The sequence below is a fragment of the Harmonia axyridis genome, chromosome 1 (genome assembly GCF_914767665.1).
Source record: "Harmonia axyridis chromosome 1, icHarAxyr1.1, whole genome shotgun sequence".
In the NCBI taxonomy this organism is placed as follows: Eukaryota; Metazoa; Arthropoda; class Insecta; order Coleoptera; family Coccinellidae; genus Harmonia; species Harmonia axyridis.
In genome coordinates this window covers 9,044,527-9,064,028 of record NC_059501.1, presented here as the reverse complement: position 1 = coordinate 9,064,028, position 19,502 = coordinate 9,044,527, and the positions used below count along the sequence as shown (strand labels likewise).

The following is a 19,502-nucleotide window of genomic DNA, read 5'->3' as shown; positions in this document are numbered from 1 at the left end:
AGTTGAGGTCCGGATCTAGAATGCAACAGTTAAGTTAGTTAATGGGCATAATCAGACTAAGGGATTCGTGAATGTGGCCGTTCGAAATTTTGTTTTTTTGATAATTACCTAACCACGAATGAAATTTTGCCTACTTTGTACGTAATTAATTAATTTTATCATTAATTAATGGTATGATGAATGGTAGATTTTGATGTGTAGTGAAAAATGCTCTCAAGCCCATTCAATATAGAATTTAATACCACTTTCAGGGGTACATTTTCACCATCCAGCACTTTAGCACATTTCCGCTTGGGTGAAAAACCTGATAGTCATATTGAACTCCAACATATAAGCCATTAAAATAGTAAAAGCCTTTTTATCCATTATTTCCGATTCAATGTGCAATCCTAGTGCCCTATTTTTATTGATCGCTTGTTCACCGATCAGATAACTCTATTATTTCCTTATAATGTCTTTATTTTTCAAATTCATAGCCGAAAATGGTATCAAAAAACAAAGTTCGCCTTATTTGTTTTCAAACTTCGAACTCAATCGAGATGAAAATTTGTAGTCAGATGTAGGGAGACAGCTCAAAGCCTAATAAACCACAGAAAATTGAAGAAGAATACCAAAAAAGTAGCGAATATTTCCTTGAAGATGAAACCGTAGAAGTTGACAATTTGGATGTTATTATGGAATAACAATATCAAGTTCTATGCAAAATTTCGAACTAATAACATCATCAGAACCATAGAAAATTCAAGAAGAATATTGGAAAAGAATTACCCTTGAGTGTATTACGGCAGATGAAGTTGGGTTTGCCGAGGGAGTCGAGAAAAGGAATTCCTGTCGAGAAAAACTCCGATCAGCGATTTTCGGATGGACAGTTCTATTTGAAGCCAGAACGTGACTGTTGAACGCGGAAAGCAAGCAGAAAAATGTTCATGTTGCCGAAATCTACCTAGATAGTTTTATTGATTCAGGCAGCCTTCAGATGGATTTCACAATGTTCCGAGATCGTGGAACTAACAGATTACTTTGGTAAATTCGACAAACCGATTTGGGTTTGATCAAAATCCATCGTTCAATTACTGATCACCGTTCTTGGAAACACTTTATGATGGAGTTCAAGTTATATTGTGTCAGTCTTATTGAAAATTATCATTATTCTCGTTACACAAAAATGAGGAAACTACTGTCGTAATGTAAGTGCTTTTGAGAGGTCGTTCATTCATCCGCCGATTGCTTCTTTGGAGACCATATAATTTTATATGGATATATGTGGTCTTCAAGAACGCAACCTTATCGTTTGATACAATTCTCGGCTCAATATTCAATTACAGACATAATGAAGAAAAAGAGCGATCTATTTGGAGAACTATTACTCAAAAATGCATATATATGAAAGTGTATGAACTACGTAGGTATGCACATACATACATAGTTCATACACTTCGATATATATATGAATTTTTGAGTTATAGTTCTCCAAAAAGATCGTTCTGTAATCTGGAACCAGATCCTTCGCCATTTTGCAACACATATACATATTCAGATGTTGCAAAATGGCGAAGGAGCTGTAGATTCCAGATTCAAATGTTCTTATTTAAGGTTTCTATAGTATATCCAAAGTCACTTGAAGGAAGCTAGAAATTTCGATTATGCAAGTATTGTCCAAGTTTCGAGAAGTTCATTTGGGGCAGGTAATTTGTGGCCTCACAGTACTTTAAAAAATTAACCCTGATATTTAGCGGATCGCCTCTGGAACCAGAATGTGTAGATTTGGTTGTTTTTATTGGTTACAATAGTTCACGTTCCGTCAGGTTGTCGATTTGGTTACTTTCATTGGCTGCAGCTACACACATCTATCACTTCTTAGTTATCTTCCTTATGATTCGCATTGAACAACGCAGTTCATAAATCGTAAAAGGATTAATGAAATGAGCATTTTGCGTTCATTGTGTAACTGATTGTGTAAATTTTTCTGTGATCTATGGTTTACTTCAGAATGCCTTGATTTGAAGCAAAAGATATTCCCAAATTATAAGGCTGCGCTAGTTGCTATATTTTTTCATTTTCTTTTATACGAGAAAGAAATGGTATTTGTATTTCTGTTGGGCGTTCCTCACAATTTTTCTAGTATCAATGAAGAACTTGTTAATATCAAAAAGTTTTGATGGTACGCTGAGAGGAATATATATTCATCTTTTGTCATTAGATCTTTGACAGACTATTCAAAATTGATGCATATGCTGAAATTGTGAAAAAATCTCATTGGTACTCACTTGTTTTGTAGTATTTTTGTCAAACTCTCCAAATAATCAGAATAGGAATCGTTACATCAATGTTGAGTACAAAAAGAACTCACCTGAAAAAAAAATGGGTTATATAATCATTCTAATATTCATAAACTTGGTATAATTACAATAATATTTACAATTAATTTGAACATGACAGCAAATTTGATTGATTAATACTGAAAAATTCAAGTAATACTTGAACATTCACAAATCAGAAAATATTGAAATAAAAAATATGAGATGAAAACAGGCAGATTCGGACAGGATATTGGAGAAACAACTTGAAATTTATACCATTCAAACAACTTTTCAAATAATTGTATTTCAAAGATTGTTTAAAAATTCGCACTCATATGAATTTAATGGCAATAAAATTGTAACATGCACGCACTGAAGTGACTTTATAGATAACTCGTCAAGTGGAATAGAGATTCGTCGCATCATTAAAACCTGCCAAGAACAAAAGAACAAGTCCGTTCAAACCTCTCATATATACCCGAATTTCCAACGTTTACCATCGACGATATTTAAAATTCGATCCAACGAGTGAACGAAATTGGATGGGAAAACAAACGATCCAAACTTTACCATTCAAAAAAAGGGAATAAAAAATCAACGGGTTTCATGATGGACGTGGCACAATTCTACGGCGGTCATTATGTCCAGTCTACTGCGATCGAGAATTTTTTGCGGTTTTTGATGAGCCAGATAGCGTATTTCGAAAGATGGGGTTCATCCTACGCTGGTTAGGAAATGTCCAGATATGTGTGGGTGGTAAAGATCATTGTTATCCAGATTGAAAACAAGAAAAGATAGGAGGAATTGGAAATGGAAAAATCAGAGAATGTTCATAGAAATTTAGAGACAACCTTCAATTCCACAACGGTTTTGAAGGGTTATGTAGGCCCCCTTACATTTATAATGCATCCAGATGTACAGTGCATCCCATTTTGGGTGAGACTGCCAGGTTTCTCGCTTGTTATTTAAGATAGAGCCTTGCGGTTTTCACGTTCCTGTCCTACTTTTTCGTGAAACTCAAGTTGGTCTAATCAGATTCTGCACAACTGTTTCCTTTCAAGAGATACAGGGTGATTTTGAAAATTGATACTTTTTGGACCCCTCCTTTATCTCCGAAGTTATTAGAAATAATGCTGAGGTAAAAACTACGTCTGAATCAGAATTTTGCGTAGAATCTAGTGGCGTACTCAATTTTTTTTTTCGGGGTATGGTTTTGAAGATTCAACACAAACCTATATTTTTTTTAATGGAACACCCTATATATTATTACTTCGTTGAATTCGTTATTTTTTTCCCTTCAAAATGATGTATGATACTATATAGGTAGAATGGTCAGTAATGTTGAAAAAACACTAAAACATCAAATAATGATGATTTTTTGTTAATGAGCAATGGATTTTCCATATGAAAAAGAGAATTAATTGGATAATTATATATGTTTTTAATAAATAAACATTATTATATAATTTTCATTTGTGATTTTTATTTATAGTAGAGTAAGCAAACAAATATAATACACTCATCACTAATATGAAAAACAAAACGTAGGCACCTACCTAATAGCAAAAAGTGAATAATAAAAAAATTCATAAACATTGCACAATATCTTACAGATTAAACTGTTCAAATTGCTGTCCATTTTCCCTAATACATATAATATACTACAGTAAAAGACATAACAGTCTCGAAGAACTCCGTGCATCAAGAGAGGCAGTTTTCCAGGATTTACAAAACGCCCTTTTATAATATTAAATGCAATTATGTATTAGAGGAAAATGGACAGTAATTTGAACAGTTTAAGCTGTAAGATATCATGCAATGTTTATGAATTTTTGTATTATTTACTTGTTGCTATTAGGTAGGTACCTACGTTTTGTTTTTCATGTTAGTGATGAGTGTATTATCTTTGTTTGCTTACTCTACTATTTATAAAAATCACAAATTAAAATTATCCAATTGAACCTTTTTTTCATATGGGAAATCCATTGCTCATTAACAAAAAATCATCATTATTTGATGTTTTAGTGTTTTTTTTATCATTTCTGACCATTCTACCTATATAGTATCATACTTCATTTTGAAGGGAAAAAAATTACGAATTCAACGAAGTAATGATATATAGGGTGTTCCATTAAAAAAAATATAGGTTTGTGTTGAATCTTCAAAACCATACCCCGAAAAAAAAAATTGAGTACGCCACTGGATTCTACGCAGAATTCTGATTCAGACGTAGTTTTCAGCTCAGCATTATTTCTAATAATTTCGGAGATAAAGGAGGGGTCCGAAAAGTATCAATTTCCAAAATCACCCTGTATCTTTTGAACGGTAACAGTTATGCAGAATCTGATTAGACCAACGTGAGTTTCACGAAAAAGTAGGACAGGAACGTGAAAACCGCAAGGCTCTATCTTAAATAACAAGCGAGAAACCTGGCTGTCTCACCCAAAATGGGATGCACTGTACGTGAAAGATGGAAAAATCTTCTATGAGTTGTCATACTATCTGCGTTGGGGCTTACATCTATCTTATTTATAATATTTATTCAGTGACATTAAAAACTTTACATCCAGAAGGAATAACTTTGCTAATTTCATTTTTTTTTTCAGTTTGTATAAACAAAGAATTTTTCCTCATTTTGTTTGTGAATATAACGGTTCGTTCAACAGACCTGATCGGATTGAGATTTATGTTAAATTTCATGTTTCCAGCTTCGTCGGAAGCAGAAAAATTTAAGACATATATATAAATAAATAGGGAAAGCAAAGCACTGACGTGAGGACTAGAGTTTGAGCTTTCGTCATTTATGAGCCAATTGTGTGATTTCCAAGGACACAATTGCGCAATTCATGTCGGTGCTTTCCTTGTTTTTCATCGGATTTTAAAGTTTCTGGATCAACACAACAAGTTTTGAAACAATTGAAGGTTTGATAGGTCTGAATTAAAGAGCAATCGAATTAATGGAAAGTAAATGAAGAAAGGAACAAGAGCTGGAAGAGCGCCTTGGGCCTCTTCTTGTTTAAGGGATGTTCTAAGACAATTCTGGTACGAAACAACGGACAATTTCAACAATTATCGAGGCTATTGTTGCCAATTCGCTTATTATTACAACATAAATTAATTAAATAATTAGGAAAGTACTGACGTGAAGTTAAGAGCTTCTGTGCGTTCGTTTATTTGTACATGAAATTTTGCATGAAGCTTGAAATTGTTATTTCACATCTTTTCTTGATATCTCTTCATTGAAATTTTCAATCTTATTTTATAAAGCATTTAGTAAATGTACCTAATGTATGTGCAGACTATAAGAAGATACCAAACTTTTAACACTTTATTATTATAACTGCTGATCAAGTCGTTCGGGCAGGTCCTCTGTATTTTCTTGAATAGTTTTCTACTTCGGTCGTCAGTGACATCTCTCGGATTAGCAAAGAGCCACTACATTAAGATGAAATTCTGAATAAGACCTATTAAGTTACACGAATTAGTTTATAATACACAACAAAACTGTATTTCCATCAACACAATTCTGACCTTCTAAGTTATTCTAGTCCCAAGCCTCTAAAAATACAATTTATAAAGCGAAATCCTTAATGAAGAGCTGCAGAACAGCTCGGAGACAGATCAACTCATCCGCATTGAAATCTCACCTCCAGAAACTTCAAAACGAAGGTTATAACCTCTCGGTTTCCATTATGTCAGCGTTCCTTTCATTTCGAAATACGCTTTTCATCAGAATTGCTGGACTGAGAATGCAAAAACAACATTCCCGGTAATGTTTGGACAGCACGCCACGTTTTTTCGGCTTGAAAAAATAAAGGGTTCCTCGATTGTTGTGGTTAATGAGAGTGAATGGATACGAGGCAGCCTCTTTCTTTCGTCCCTGGAATTTATTGGGATTCGAATGGCGTTTTTTACCGGTCACTTGTTTTAGAATTTCATTCCATTTGCCATTTGGCTTAACCGAATAAGAGGGTTGAATGTAATGAGAATCAAATTGAAAATGCTAAAGAATGGTGGCATAAACTTAGAAAATGCCCTAACTCTGTTGTTCCGAAAAGTGATATCCAGCCAATAAATCCCAGAAGAGTGGAAGCGAAGCATAACAATACCCATCTACAAAAAAGGAAATAAGAATGATCCCGGAAATTATAGATCAATAACCTTACTGAACAGCGTATGCAAACTCTTGACAAAGATCCTATCAACAAGAAAAAACGAAAAAATGTATATCCGAGAAGAACAGCAAGGATTCAGGCACAATAGATCAACAGTTGATGCAATATTTATTTTGAGACAAACAATTGAGAAATCAATTGAAGTTTGATAAAGCTTTATACCTATGCTTTGTGGACCTTACAAAAGCATTCAATCGAGTGCGCCTACCGGATGTCTTGAAAATTCTGAAGAACGGAAAAATAGACCCTAAACACATGGAAGTTATTGAACAACTAAACAAGAACAACAAAACAAGGGTCAAAACTCAACACGGCTCAACCGAAGACATACCCATACTGACAGGAATTCGCCAGGGCAATAGCCTAAGCCCAATCTTGATCATGAATGAAATTATAACTAGTGTCAACCAAACCAGTAGAGGATATAGAATGGGGTCAGGAGCATTGAAGATCTTATGCTATGCGGATGATGCTATTTTAATATTGCTGAAAACGAAGATGATCTACAACGTCTGCTATATCGATTCCAAACAACAGCCGATAAATTCAATATAATCATTTCATTGGAGAAAACGGAATCGATGGTCATCTCTCGGGAACCTATTCGATGCAAATTGGCCGTCAATGACAAACCAATCAAACAAACTATGCAATGTACATACTTAGGAGTAGAAATATCCAGCTCAGACGAATAAAGCATCCAGAATATCTGGATGCTTAAGAGAAATAATATGGAAAAACAAACATATGACAGCAGAAAGTAAAGTCCGTATATACAAAACGGCTCTGAGGCCAATATTACCATACGCAGCAGAAACCCGTACTGAAACTTCCAAAATCAAGTCTATGATGAGAAGTACGGAGATGAAAACCCTAAAGACAATAAAGGGAGTAACATTACGGGATCAAATAAGAAGCAGTGTTATACAGGAATAACTGGAAGTGCCGGATATTGTTCGGTTTGTACGGTCAAGACGCAGGAACTGGAGAGATCACGTGACAAGAATGAGCAACGATCGATGGGAAAAGTGGGCAAAGAACGAAAAGCCAAACTCAAAACGCCCTCCCGGCCGACCACCAAAGAGATGGTATGAGAGTTGGCCGTCCACATAGCAGGAGGCTGGATGAACAAAAGATGACAAGACATGGTCTTAAGAATAGGCAAGACGAAGAAGAAGAGAATCAAGTTGAAAGTAAGGGACGCAAATGTAGACTTCAATTGAATCGTTACCATGATTGCAACATTGATGAATCATTAGGAATTAATTCTGTTCTGAATCAGAATTTTATTCGTAGATATTCATTGTTCTTTGAATTCGACGGGAATTACTTCAGAATTTCCAGTTTCCTTGTTAGCTTATTATTTCTAATTGATTTCGTTCTTTCCAATTATAGGCCTTCAGAATAGCTTGCCCAATGATTATTATTTCCTCCTACTTGCCAGTATATTTCAACTCATAGAAGAAGACAAATAAAGGAGGAGTTTCAAACACCCACACTAATAAAAGAAGAAATAATCACAGTTAAATGTATAGGAAGTGTGAAAATTCCAGAGGTATTTGATGTGGACATTGGATAGTTATGTATGAAACAATGTTTCAAGAGCTGTCTGACAAACAGCACCAATCTGCTGAACCCACTTATTCAAATATCACACATAAAGCAAAAAATGTGGTGAATAGCCTCCACGGCTATTTTCATTCAAAAAAACTATACCAACGAGTTCTTGTTACTAAATCAGAAGATGTTGAAATCAAAGAAGACCTGGTGCAAGACCATCAATTTTTAACGAACGGTATGACAAGGGTTGCCATCCTGCTGAACTTACTGATCATCAGGAATGATATTTCCCAATTTGAACACAAAAAAATTGTTTATATGCCACAATAACGTAAGCTAGTTATTTTCAGAGATGAGGCTCATTTCCACCTTTTAGGCCAGTTCAAGAAATAGAACTGCAAGTATTGATCTGAATATAACCTCGAAAACTCCACGAGTGACACTATGAAACAGTAGAGGGGCACATTCATTGTATCAACTTTTTTTTCACATCCATAATTTGTTTGTTGTCTGTACCTCTAGTAATACTCTAATAAGGTTGCCAATTCTTGGTGAAGCATCTTGCAAATTGCTCAGCTCTCCATGATGCTTTTAGATGTGAATCAATAGTTCGGCGCCATAATGTTGACATAATTCTAGTTCATCTCAAATATCTTTCATACAGAGTCTTCTTCTCCTTTATGTGCTATTTTCTTGATTAGTTTGATGGTTGTGTATTGGATGTACAATGGATGCGTCAGCTCCATACAATATTCGGTAGATCTCTGAAATACTTGCTCGGTATTTGAAACAGCTTTGGAAACTAACTACTTCTTTGTAACAAGTTCTTCCATGTCCAACAGGACTCTGCTTTGAGAATGAACATTTCAAATCTCTCTAAATACTGAAACATCGAGTAAAGTCCAAACGCGGGTGTTCCACAAGGAAGTATTCTCGGACCGATATCATTTCTGCTATATTCTTTGGATTTACCAGTATCGAATGATACAATAACTGGAATATTCGCAGATCATACTGTAACATTATTCAGTCATAACGAACCAATAAAAAACATCGAACAATATACAGAGCCATCTGAACCTCCTAGAAGAAAGGCTCAAAGTCAATGAAACAAAATCTTCTGAGATAATGACAGACAAGCATGTCTTCTAGTATCATTAACAATGCATCTATGCTAAAAATACAGTTAGTCAACCTCGGTGTACATCTTGATCAAAATCTGACTTGCAAGCAGCACTTAATGAAGAAAAAACAGCAGATGAAAATAATAATGGGAGAATCAATGGCTGCTTGAAAAAAATATCCATCGAAAATAAGATCCTTCTGTATGAATGTGGCTTTTAACCCATTCGGACAAATGAACTTTTGGGGTGTGCTTCAAAGTCAAACATAATTCAAAGAACTATACGGTATTCATAGATCTATACATTCCAATAGTTCAAGAGAAAAACCTAAGCACATCCATAATTTAAAACTTCGAATGCAATATTTAGTGAATTCAGTAATCCGTGAAATACTGAAGAAAATATTTAGTTTTCATTAGAAATGACATTGCAAGAAAAAAGAAGCTTTCTCATCTCCTCTATACTCTATGCTTCTTCATTAGGCAATTTCATCAAAACCTTTCTCGTGGTACTGTAAACTCATGGTTAATTCATGAGTGTTAATCGGCGATAAAACAAATCAACATCGCCGTTAAACCTATTATTGTAAAACCATGATTTATGGTCTCGTAACCGGGATAAAACCCAAGCATTCCAAACGAACACCACGAATTGCCTGAAATACAACCAATCCCCATCGTCGATGGCCAAAAAAGCCAATAAACGCAATTTGGCAAGCGTAAGTTAGGACTTGCATAAGCTATCGTAAAGTCACCCTTGTCAAAAAGAAATCAGGCACGTTGTTAACAGCGTCAAGTGCTTTCACTTGAAGCGACATGCTGCAATGTCTACGTTATTTATACTTTCATTAAAATCCTCCAACATTTACGTGGGAAATTGTCAGCGCAAGACGTATTTGTTCTCATTAAAACGAGCAAATTAGGAACTTTCTGAGAGTGAGACCTACACGACAGTTGTTTCACTTCCAGAGATAATATTTGAATAATTAAAGGAGAAATAGAAAACGACAGAGTAACGGGAGTTGTCAGGATGGAGAAAAAAGTTCTGTTTTGCTTGGAATGGAGTTTGTGTAAACTTCCAGAGTAGGGTGAAAACTTTTGAGGAGTTGGTTTCATGTTGTCACATTTCCAATGAGTAAGGAAGGATTTATAAGGAAATACACGCAGATTCTCTATGGAAGATTTCTCATCGACATGAACCGACGGGAATGCAGCAAATTTGAGACATTTCATTTGAATCTCCAAAGAAGACCATATCTTGCAACTACCACTGCAGTTTCGGATGCGAAAATATAAAACCTCTGTGACTCATGATCTTTAACCTTAAGTTAAGTACCTACATCTCGTTTGGAAGTGTGTGAAAATACTTATAACGATTATAAAAACGTCTTCTAGATCATCGTGAATGAGTTTTTATCAAGTTTGATCTTTTTTTATCCAGAAATACATATTTTAATGATTTTCTCTTTAGTGTAATTTTTCGTTTTCAATTAGATAAAACGGTTTGACGCAATTAGAGATCAGATTTTCATTTTACCAAGACAAATTTTATCTGAGTATTTCATCAACCCAAAAATATCGAAATCCACGAAACCAGTCAACCAAATATCGCTTTTCGTGAGAATGAACTAATATTCCTAATCGAAGATGGATCAAATTTCATTGAATAATCCATTCACCGATGCAAAGGCTCAAGACAGATTGCTTACAAAAATGAAGACTGACAGTTGTCAATCATCTGACAGCATCACTTCGAAAGAAGGCGCCACTACCTGGAGCGACCGGATCCAAATCTCACTTAACCGTTACAAAGCCATCTACTTAACGAATTATCAGCTAAAGGGCTGCTCTGACAGTCAAACCACAACCATAAGCTTACAAAAAAAAAAACACTTGACAATTCTAGATCCAGGACCTATACACAAAGATAGAGAATCTCATATATTTTTCCTTCCAAGAAATATATCAGGCGACAAGATCCGAAACAGTGAATCTAAGTCACTTTGCAACGTTACAAATTAACTTCTTAATACTTCCAAGAACCATGACACTGAATTCATTCACCACAGCTTACAAAGTCCCATCATAATTTGGATTTTCACGAGAATTTCGGTTAATCGTTCAAAATATTTTTTCTCGAAATCGTTGGGAGATACAACAAAACTACAAAATACCGAAAAGTTTAGTATAAAAACAAAGCTTCTTTTTACATTTTTTCAAATTAACAGTTGCTCACCAAAAAAAAGTTCTGCTGAAGAACAGGTGGCAGTGCCCCAGAAAAAATATCACCCTGTAGATCTTCTATCGAAATTGCCATGTCACGTGGTGAGAACTCTCAAATGTAATATCTATGCCAAATTTCAGTTGAATATCTTGTGAAGTGTAGATACTATGAGAAAAAAACTTGAAAAAAATTCAAACTTCAACACTCTGTATCTCGAAAACGAAACGTTTGCGACCCCATGTTTATGGGACTTTTTTTTCTTAAACTCGCTTAAGGAATCTCACCTTTCCGTTTGTACGTTTAATTTAGGAACACCCTGTATATTTCGAAAGAATTGGGTTTTTCTGAAGCGAAAGCGCATTACTTCAATATCCCCAACTTTTGACGAACAGTTTATATTTCCACCAATTAAAACATCCCCCATCTAAGAAGTAATTACCAAGCAGAATTCCAACCAATCCTTAGATAACCACCCGATTCGATCGATCCAATCGGACACTTCAATCAATACCATGCATTTACCTAGCACTCCACCAGCAACCAACCCCTGGCGCCATCTGAACGCTGCGAGAATCTTATTAAAAACCATCAGCAAACAGTCGTCGCGTCCAAATTGAAACGAATCTTCCCGAAGTGCACGGATCCGGGGAGATATCCCTCCAACTTCCGCTTCCGGTTACGTGTGAAAACAATGAAGTGTCGCCGAAAAACAAATGTCTAAAGCGGGGATATTCTCCAGCACGCGCTATCCCTTCTTCAAGCTTCACTGGATCCCATGTTTCTGCTCCACTTCTAGAACAAATAATTCGAGTTTGTCGAATCGATTCTATTCATTCTAATCGGTTATAGTCTGGCATCTGTTTGAGTTTGGAGTTCGATCTTCCTTCTATAGAATCGTCTCCTTGTGTTATGAACGTCCAATTGCATTTCATGTGGAGATTTTACTTCGATCTTGTTCGATTCTTAAGGCCTGTAACCGTACCTTGGGGAATCCCCAGATTGGTTGTTACACGTTGGGACGATCAAATTTATCAGCACACTCTCATAATCTAGTTTTCGATATGTATTAGCGATTCAGGCGAAAAAAATGCAGTACTTCCTACTTCTGTTAATATTTTGACTACACAACTCGTTGTGTAGTTTTCTACCTTTTTTTCTACCTTTTTTTCTGCCTGGATTATTCAAGATTTTTTTTCTGATAGTATTGCAATGATACTAGATAGAGATCTAGTATCATTGCAATACTATCAAAAAAAAAATCTTGAATAATCCAGGCAGAAAAAAAGGTAGGTATTTTAATCAGAAATGGATGTATTCTCCATTCAATCCTCACTTGATAGAATTCATTGTCAAATGAAATAAAACAAAATTGATTTTGATATTAACAGCAATTGTTTCATCGACACTGTGGCTTCTTCAAGAAAATTTTATATTTCCACTTGTAGAGCAACAAATACAACAAAATTAGAAAGTTGACCAACATTTAGCCGAAGAAGCCATTTTGTGGGCGAAACAATTTTTGTTAATATCAAAATTTGTTGAAATGCATTTTGTTCAATACTCCATTGGTGCACAAGGTTATTCAGCTCAACTGAAGTACCTGTACAAGGTGATTTATTAAGAATGTCCATCCTTTGAATTGTAGATTCTAGACCTCAAAACATGGTGATTCTGCCCAACATGCCTTTCTCAAATATTGCTCGTTTCCGAGATGATTACCAATTAGCACTCTTATTAAGCATTGCTAATAAAAAGTGTAATTTAGTCTTCCTTATGTTGACTGAATTACATCAAATATTTTTTCGACGGAACTATGAGCAAATGAGAAAGAAATACTTGTACTCTTATTTCTCGAACCAAATTCAATGGTGCGCCCTCTCTCAGAGCATTGCGGTGTTCCATCTAGAGATCACTGATGCAATAATGCAAACACAGTGCCACGACTAATCCGTCGATACGGAAACTCTTCATTTAAGTACAAACAGTGACAAATATAATAAAATTTTTAGGTGCAAATATAGCTGCTCGAGTTACGTGATTTGTAAAACTTAATGCAAATTGGCAATCTTCTCTTTCTTTTCCAAGTGCTTTCGCCTCGTCGGAGGTTAGCAATCACGGTTATTTTTGTTTTGGAAACGACCGCTTTGAAAAGTTCGTTGGATGAACAGTAAAATCATTCTCTCAGTTCCAATTTCAGATCTCTTACGCAGAGTACTTTTCTCAGTATGTTGAAACTTGTTCGTGCTTTTTTTAATCCTATCTTAATCTCTTCAAATACATATTTGAACTCCAATCATCCGATTTCTCAGAAACTAGCAAAATTCACAATTCAGGGATCAATTTCCAATGTATACTCTCATCATATGAAAAAATGTGTCTATTACCCTGTTCTCAGCAATCATTGATTCATATATTGGGTAGCAAACTCACAAAACGTAGTGTTATTCTTTCTCTATCCTAAATAATCTCAAATCCTCTAAAACTAAAACAGGAAAATTTCAAAAGCATTCAAAATCATTCTCTCAACAATGTCGCCAACCCTTGTACAATAGTTTAATTAGCATAAATTGAGATTAAATCCGGACGTTTTTCCATCAGGCAAAAAGGAAAAATGGACGATCTGATAGCTCTTATCATCCTACCGGATTCGCCCCCGAAAAAAATCTCCACCGATCCGCAAGACTGAACGTAAACAAAACTCAGACAAGGGCCACGGTTGACCCGCCAGCGATAACAGTCCCAAACATCGAGCACAAAGCTGGAACAATGAAATCTTCCCTTCGCGCAAAAAAAAAATTAGATTTTTCCGCCGGAAAGCCAAGTCGGAAAAATTGGCGTTTTTCATTTGATTATTGCACGCTCTGAATATCAAAGAATGGCATAATTCAATGCCGTCATTGGGGGTGAATTGTCGAGCGGAAAACAAAGAGGGGGTATCGATCTTTTGGGGTATAATGATTTTTTTTTTTTCGGTCCGGAAAATAATTGTCCAACTGACTTTTCCAGGAAGTGATCAGGACTTGGGGAACAGAGGCATGAAAGGAAAACGCCGTCGTGTTGGTTTTTCGTAATCGTGAGCGAAAGAAAAAGTTTATTTCCTCGAGAAGGGTGGGAGGGGGTTGGATGCCAACCCCTGGAGTTTCCTTGCCGGATTCCTCATTCTAATCAATCCCTCTTTAGCCTGATGTCTAAACTTCTCTGAGGAACGAAGAAAAACATCAGGACGTTTTGGTTGTCATAGAAGAGGGCAGGATTTTGTTGAGGTTCGATTGGACATTAGAGGACACGTGGTTTAGATGCATAGCAGGCTATATAATAAAGTTTAAATGGCATCAGAAACAGATGGAAAAGGTACTGAAGTAAGTGAATTGACTGTTCTTTAGTTTAAAAATTCACTGAGCTGTTGGTGGTCTCGTGAAAATTGTGACTACCTTGTATTTGATTTTCTGAGTAACCATTTGTCAGTGGGGAATTATATTTCTGATCACTCATTTCCGAACAGAGCATATATAATTCCTAAACAAGTCGTAGAAGCTGTGTTCTTCAACGTGATCAAGTATAGATAAAGGACTGCTATACAAACAGCTTGAGGTCAGTTTTCCACTCCATGGTTAAACTTTTTCCTGCAAATTCAGAGCCATAGTTGATGGAGTACTATCTTCAGAGTGAGAACTTTCAGCTAGATTTCTGCAAGGATCCGTGCTGTCGTTTAAGATGGCGACCGATTTAACAGCTGTCAAGTGATTTATTCTCAGTTTGGTTTGGCAATTCATCATGAATAGACTCACGCCTGAACAACGCTTGCAAATAGTGCAATTTTATTTCGAAAATAATGGTTCTGTGCGGAATACGTATCGCGCACTACGTCCATTTTATTTTGTTTAGCGATGAAGCGCACTTCTGGTTGAATAGCTACGTCAACAAACAAAACTGCCGCATTTGGAGTGAACCTAATCCTCAAGTGTATGTCGAAACACCGTTACATCCAGAAAAACTGACTGTTTGGTGCGCTTTATGGGCTGGTGGAATCATTGGTCCGTACTTCTTCAAAAACGATGATGGCCAGAACGTTACAGTCAATGGTGATCGGTATAGAGCCATGATTACTAACTTTTTCATTCCTGTATCGAACGACCATGATGTTCAGGAGCTGTGATTCCAACAAGACGGCGCAACATGTCACACGGCTCGTGCCACAATCGATTTATTGAAAGACACGTTTGGTGACCGCCTAATTCCACGTTTTGGACCTGTGAATTGGCTTCCAAGATCTTGTGATTTGACACCGCTAGACAACTTTCTGTGGGGCTATGTAAAGTCATTGGTCTATGCGGATAAGCCACAATCCCTTGACCATTTCGAATTCGCTGTGTTATTGCCGATATACGGCCACAAATGTTGGAAAAAGTAATCGAAAATTGGACCTCCAGATTGGACTACATCCGAGCCAGCCGTGGCGGTCATATGCTAGAAATCATATTCAAAATGTAATGCCACAAGATTATCTTGCGAATAAATAAAATTCATGTCAATCGAATAATCCATCGTTGTTTGATTGCAATTCAAAGTTCTATAGCTCTAAAAAAAACACCCTTTATATGTATCCGACATACCAAAAGTAGAACATCTCCATTGCTCTTTATGCTGACGATACCGAGGTTCTTCCCAGTTTGTGGTGTCCCAAAATGGTAACGTAGTACTTGCAAGAAGACACCCTAAGACTTCAATCGATGGAGAATAGAAGTTAAACCTAAAAAGAACGAGGCAGTTCACTTCCAGCGAAAGAGGAAAGGTAGGAGGATCGAATGGAAAAACGGAGCCAAATGTCTGGGATTGATACTTGACGGCAAAGACGATATCGGCGTCGTTGCAGCCACCGCTTTACAAATGCAGCAAAATGTCTCTCTTCAAAAAACTTCTTATTTTACAAGTCCACCATTCGGCCGGTCATGACTTACATATGGCGTATCTACTTGGGGATACGCTGCAATGTTCCATCTGCAGAGAATTCAAATAGAGCAAAATGCAATCCTGAGGCGAACCTTAAATGCATATGGTTTGTCAGCAACGTACATATACATGAAGACCTGCAAATAGCATTCCTAGACGAACGGTCGTCTAGGAACTAAGTGTGAAGATCTTCAACAAGAAAAATCACTCAAACTCCCTCATAAAGATGCTTGCGACAAGGATAAGAATGCCGCGAGAAAACACGAGAGATCGAAAATTAAAATTGAATTGAAATTCGTATCAAGCCAAATATAGGCTGACACGGTTTTCCTCATTGTTCTTATTCAAGGGTTCATTTGGTGAAATTGTTATATCAGTTAACACTATCTGATTTCTCTTATTATGTCATTGTGGCAGTCAATATGTCATGTGTCACTACATTTGGCGCGTTCAGCAGAAAGATCGGTAGCGTAAGTAACTCCGCTACTGATTGGTATCAGTTTGGTAACGTGAGTAGTCTCTGCTGGACGAGTTGCTCCTTTTCTTGACAGCAATAGGCTCTCTGGATCCTTCTTGAAGGTTGCCTTATGATGAGATACAATTTTCTGTTGTAGTATCGATTTTCATGTCCAAGTTTACTTTCGGTATTATTACTTTTTATTCTTCAATATAATATGGGAAATTTATTCAGAGTAACATTTCAGAATGTTGATAAACGTATATGTTTCAGTTTACATTATTTCTACATTTGAAATTTAAATTTCGTCTCAAAATCACTGTCTTAACTGTCACTAATGACAGTTACTCAACAGGTTACCAAAAAGCAAGGTCTGTAGATTACACAGGTTGTCTCGTAGGTTGAAGAGTGGGGTAACGTGTCATCCAGTGTCTATCATGGTCTATATGATGTCTGAATCGCCATTGGCCATCATTAACAGACATTTTGTCGTGGCTATTTTATGATTGAAAATGTTAAAGACTATTTAGGATAGGCTACAAACGATGTACGCTATTAAACTAATAAGAAAATCCGTAAAACCTACTATTCATTGCAATCAAATGTTATTTATTTCAATATGTACACCGAGTGACGTCACGAATGGTTCACGCTGATTGGTGGAAATTTATAAGGCAACCTGTCTAAATCTATAGACCTTGAACAAAAAATAGCATAAAATAAATTCGTATACCAAAGATTGCGACCGCTCCGCAACATACTCTCCGTAGCGGAAACAGATAGAATACGTTCAGCTAAAAATTCATAGAATATAGACAACTGTTCCACAACTGTTGAGTCTGCAGAACGTCCCCAATAACCAGAATACATAAACCTTTCAATGAAGTCTCGTGCAGCCGAAAACCCCCAACTCATGGTAAGCACACCTCTGCGTCTCCTAAACACAAACATTCCGCTCTCAAAACGCGAAATCCATTCGATTGCAAAATTAAGCCTGCCAGTCTGAAATGACAGAAAATACTCCATTCGAGTACAGAGCGAGTGCAATCTTTTAATTCGTCCAGTGGCAAGCGCACGCTGAAAATGACCCAAAAGTGGCTAATTCAATCAACATCATCCGAAATGACTCGAGAAGGGATGAAATGCTGTTTGTGTTAACGGCTAACAGGGGATTAATATGTCTTTGTTGTTTCATGCTCTTCTCTATCCGCCGTTTTTTTTTCCGAATGAAAGCACGAACAACACTTGAGTTCAAGCGACATAAAACAACAATGTGGAAATACTCTGTGCACTAACGTTTCCACTTCATTAGGTATAATCTGATCGTAAATTTATTTTTGTTGTTTCACCCTAGTAATTCTTTATGTAGAGTGATTGTATGAAAAAGAGACATTGTTGATTTGCATCTTATAATGCATGAGGTTAAAAAGTGAGACATTTTGGCTGTCATAGCGATGTATCTATTAGGTCCTTAGTCGATAGATGACATATAAGGAGTACCTACGTTCAGATATGCCAAACGATTAGTCACAGAATCTCTCGGCTACAATGAATCTTCCACCAGATACAAACGTCCAAAACTTGTACTTACTTGTTACTTATCAGTTAACATACTATCCGAATTATCACTATTTAACTCCTTTCAATTGCAGGAACGTTCATTGAACATTGAATTTCAATAAAAGATCCTACAACTGGGTGTATGACTAGTATATTCCAAGCAGCATATTAGGTTTAGTTGGTGAGAGTCCCATACTGTTCGACCTGTCATAAGGTAGTTCATCCATGAAGATTCCCCATGTTTCAACAAAAAAAATTACTTTCAGTGATAAACTGCTCAGACTTGAGAACGCCTCAAAGTCAACATCAACGAGCATGCAAGTTGATGGTATTATTATATGCCATGATTCATTTCCAATTAGTGAATTGAAATATTGTTTTATTTATGTAAATTTGCTGAAGAAACACAATTAAATGTATGCTGGACGGTTAAATACCTACTGGGACATCCATTTTATCAATGAAGAAGAACTTCTACTTTCGAATAACTGCCATCTTGACGTTTTCAATGAAACTAATAAACGGAACAGAGATCTGCTTTTGTTCGGTATCATACTTATATCATGCGACACTAGAGGGCGCTGTCCCCAAATTCGAATTTATGGCGCGAATGTGATATTTCAAATGAGCTGTGAATACCAATTTCGTACTCATCGAACACTATTTCAATGAATAACGTGAACTAATCCTTGAACATATGAACATTAATTTTGTTTTAATTAGATACTGTTCTGATCAGAAAACTTATTCGGCTGAATTTCTTTTTCATTCAAATTATAATGATAACTTTGATTGAAATGATTAATATTGACTATTTTCAGGAGTTTCTATATGTTCGCAACAAATACATCTACATCCATGCATACATAGATGATTTCGTACTATATATTTTTCTCTTTTTATTTAATCAATAAATAAAGACGATCTAATACTACACTATAAAGGAATAGGTATTATTAAGTATGTTTTCTCAGAACAAAAATCGAGAGAATAGTGGGTAAAACATTCACCAATGAGTGTTCTGTTGTTATAATAATAATCTATATTCGTATACTAAATTTAAAATAGAAAACAAATAAATTTTCTGGAACTATATACAGTATTTCTTACTAGAAAAACAGCCATTTCTTGGTTGATGAAAATTTCCCCCAAA

General features: G+C 36.0%; 1 protein-coding gene across 1 annotated transcript in view; it reads right to left on the bottom strand.

Annotated features, from left to right (window-relative positions):
- The window catches only part of LOC123688953 (disks large 1 tumor suppressor protein), a 742,726-nt gene that overhangs the window by 634,561 nt on the left and 88,663 nt on the right, over positions 1-19,502 (bottom strand). The gene's annotated exons all lie outside the window — the stretch shown is intronic.